This window comes from Mustela lutreola, chromosome 10 (assembly GCF_030435805.1).
Source record: "Mustela lutreola isolate mMusLut2 chromosome 10, mMusLut2.pri, whole genome shotgun sequence".
Classification (NCBI taxonomy): Eukaryota; Metazoa; Chordata; class Mammalia; order Carnivora; family Mustelidae; genus Mustela; species Mustela lutreola.
Window position 1 is genome coordinate 114413203 of NC_081299.1, and position 4455 is coordinate 114417657.

The window sequence follows — 4455 nt, forward strand, 5'->3', positions numbered from 1 at the left end:
ATTAAAGAACTAAATGAAAACAAGCCGAGTATTTACAGAGTAATAGAATGTGTAGTGGAAAGAGTACAATTCTGAAATCATAAAGCCTAAATTAGTGTGATGCATCTTTACTAGCCATGTAATCATAAACCAGTTATCTAAATGTGTTAGCCTCAGTTGTTTCACCCATGAAATGGTGATGATAATACTTATTATGCAGAGTTGTTGTGTGGATGTAATGAAGCATGGAGCACGAGAGTCTCATATTCCATGCTAAAATGATAGCTATTTTTATACTTATAATAATTCTAATAATAGTAATTAAATTGTTCAAAATGATAATATTCATTTATATTGAGGCATTGTATTGACTATTCATAGACACATTTACCAAAATAAATTTCATTTTACTTTACCCCCTCTGAGGATATATATTCCCTAATTCAATATGAATCTCATTATGAATAATAATTATCATAATAAATATGCTGATTTTTCTTCTTTTTAGGGAAGTATCCTTTACTGTTGAACATAAAGAAACCTAAGCAAGTCTGTCTTATTCAAGATTTGCATGCTGCTTTCTTATGAAACTAGATTATAGAGTTGTATGAAATAAATTCATGCAGTTAAGACATTTATGTTTGGAAAAATGGGTGGTGAGTTTAGTATTTCAAAAGAAGATTTTAAATTTAAACCTTAAAACTGAGTTCTTTCAGCCTTATTTATAGACTGCCCTTCATGCTTCATAAGTACTCCTTCATTGTAAACTAACTAATAGTTTTTGTCACAGTGTATATAACTAAAATGGATTTTGTATTCTATTATTTCAGAGTTAGTTGCAGTTTCTACTTCCTTACTTCCTTTTTTGAAAATTAGATTAATTCTACAAAAAGTTTTTTCCAGCTTTATTGAAAAATAATCGACATATTATAATTTGTAAATATAATAAATGGTTTCTTATAACATTGCAAACTTTTAACATTGTGTAAATTTTGTACAATTTGATAAATTGGCATACATCTGTATTGCAATATAATCTACATAAAAATGTTAATACATCTACTATCTCATATAGTTGCCACTGTTTTTTATGCATGTATGGTAAGGAATTTTAAGATCTACTCTCTTAGCAACTTTTATGTATATAGTACAGTAGAGATAAACTTCAGAGGTCTTGTGGGTTTTGTTCCAGACCGCCTCAATAAAGTGATTATCTCAATAAACTAAGTCAAATTATTATTATTTTTTTTTGGTTTCCCAGTGCAAATAAAAAATTATGTTTCTCTGTGCATATAAAAAATAAACACTATACTGTACTGTTCAAAAGCATTATGTCTTTAAGGAAAAACAATGTATATACCTTAAGTAAACTAGTTCTGAGTTTTCAATGGGTCATAATTACTGATCACAGATCACCATAACAAATACAATAATAATGAAAAAACTTGAAATATTGCAAGAATTACCAACATGTGACAGAGAGACACAAAATGAACAAATGTTGTTAGAAAAATGGTGGCAGCAGACCTCTTTTATACAAGATTGCTATAAACTTTCAACTTGTAAGAATGTGATATATGCAAAGTTTAATAAAGGGAAGCACAATAAAAATGTATGTATAGATTATTAACTATGATCATCATGCTGTACATTAGATCCCCAGAACTTTTTCATATTATAGTTGCAAGTTTGTACCCTTTGACCACCTTATTCCACCCCAGGTTCACCTCTTGTCAACTCAACTCTAAGTTTCCATTAGTTTGCTTTTTCTTCAGATTCTGTATGTAAGGGATATCATAATACATAAATTAAAAAATATATATAAAATCTTTGAAATATTTCCCTTAGTATAATACCTTCAAGATCCATCCATGCTGTTGTAAATGGCAGTATTTCTTAATTTTTCATGGTTAAGTAGTATTCCATAGTATATATTTACCATACTTATTTTATTCATTCATCCATGAATGGATACTGAAGTTATTTCCATCTCTTGCTTAGAGTTAATAATTTTATAATGAACATAAGAGTGCCGATATGTCTTCGAATAGTGACTTCGTTTCCTTTAGATATATACCTAGAGGTGGGATTACTGAATCATATGGTAATTTTACTTTTAATAATATGAATAATCTCCATACTGTTTTCCATACAAATTTATATCCCTATCACAGTGCATAAGTTCCCCATTTTCCCCAATATTTACCAAAATTTGTTAGTTTTAATTTTTTAGTAGTATATATTCTAATAGGTAGTAATATCTTGTTGTGTTTTTCAGAGGTAAACAACAACAACAACAACATAATGACTTTGCCCTGAGTTTTTACGTTGAGCACTTTTTAATGCTCCTGTTGGTCATTTATATAACTTTTATAAACATATATTTTTTATAAACATATATTTTTATCCCCAGGTCTGTGAATCACCAGGTTTACACACTTCACAGCACTCACCAAATCACATACCCTCCCCAATGTCCATAATCCCACCCCCTTCTCCCCAACCCCCTCGCCCCGGCAACCCTCAGTTTGTTTTGTGAGATTAAGAGTCACTTATGGTTTGTCTCCCTCCCAATCCCATCTATATAACTTTTTTGAAAAAAAAGTCTATTGAGATCCTTTTGCTATTTTTTTAATTATATATATTTTTCTATTTGTATCTGTTGGTTATTAACCTCCTTTCAGATATAAGATTTGTGAGTATTTTCTTCCATTCTGTGGATTGTGTTTTCATTCCCCCCCCCTTTTTTTTTTTTGGCAATGCAGAAACTTTAGTTTGATACATTTATTTTTGCTTCTTTTGCTTGTGTTTTTGGCCTGGTATCCAAAAAACTATTGGCAAGACCAATGTCAAGGAGAATTTTTCCTATGTTTTCCTTTAGGAAATTTAGTTTCATGCATCACATTTAAGTCTTTAATCTATTTCAAGTTAAGATTTATGAGTGATATAAGGTTCCAGTTTCATGCTGGTTTATGTGACTATTCAGTTTTAAATATCATTTATTGAACAGACTATCTTTACCCATTACATATGTTGGCCCCTGTCAAATATTAGGTGACTGTATGAAAGGATTTATTTCTAGACTCTCAATTCTGTTCTACTTGTTTATTGGTCTATTTTTATGCCAGTATACCTTATTGTTTTGAGCATGAGGGCTTTGTAGTATAGTTTCAAATCAAGAGTGTAATTTCGCTTCTTCATTCTTTCTCAGAACTGCTTTAATTATTTGTTGTCTTTTATGGTCTCATATAAATTTTAAGATTCTTTACTTCTGTAAAAAAAATATTGGATTTTTTAAAAAGATTTTTTTTTTATTTATTTGACAGAGAGAGATGACAAGCAGGCAGAGAGGCAGGCAGAGAGAGAAGAGGTAGCAGCTTCCTGCTGAGCTGAGAGCCTGATGCAGGGCTCGATCCCAGGACCCTGGGATCATGACCTGAGCCGAAGGCAGCGGCTTAACCCACTGAGCCACCCAGGCGCCCCTAACATTGGATTTTTGATAGGAATTGAATTTACAGATGGTTTTTGGTAGTATGGACATTTTAACAATGTTAATTCTTACCATTCATAAATATGAGCTATCTTTACATTTATGTCTCCTTCAATTTCTTTATCAATGTCATAGTTTATGGGGTACAGATCTTTCATCTTCTTAGTTAAATCTTTTCCTAAGTATTTTATTATTTTTGATGCTATTGTGAATTAGATTGTTCTCTTTATTTTTTCAGATAGTTCATCATTAGAGTGTTAAAATGCTCCTGTCTTGTGCTTACTTTGGCAGCACATATACTAAAATTGGAATGATGCAGAGAAGATTAGCGTGATCACTGAGCAAGGATGACATGAAAAACTATTTTAAAAAACGAAACAAAACAAAATTCTTGTCTTTTATATATTGATCTTGTATTTGGCAGCTTTATTAAATTTGTTTATTCAAAATTTTTTGTGAAGTTTTTAGGATTTTTTTACATGTAAGTTCATGTTATCCAAAAAAAGAAAATTTTACTTCTTCCTTTTTTTCTTTTGGAGTCTTTTATTTCTTTGTGTTCCTTGTTTCTCTGGCTAGGACATCCAGTACTATGTCAAATGAGAGTAGTGAAAGTGGACACACTTGTCTTTTTTCTGATCTTTAAGGGGAAAACATTCAAACTTTTTTGATTGAATATGAGATTAGCTCTAGGCTTGCAATATGTGTTTTTTCTTTAATGGATTTTTTAAATTATTTTTAAAAATTTTTATAAACATATAATGTGTTTTTATCCCTAGGGGTACAGGTCTGTGAATCACCAGGTTTACCCATTTCACAGCACTCACCATCACTCACCATAGCACCTGCCCTCCCCAATGTCCATACCCCCACCATCCTCTCCCAACACACCTCCCCCCAGCAACCCTCAGTCTGTTTTGTGAGATTCAGTCTTTTATGGTTTGTCTCCCTCCCAATCCCATCTTCTTTTATTTTTCTTTTCGTATGCC

General features: G+C 31.3%; 1 pseudogene; it reads left to right on the forward strand.

The window, feature by feature from the left end:
- The first annotated feature begins 3744 nt into the window (after window positions 1-3744).
- Window positions 3745-3862, forward strand: LOC131810653 (U6 spliceosomal RNA; annotated as a pseudogene).
- The last annotated feature ends 593 nt before the right edge of the window (window positions 3863-4455 follow it).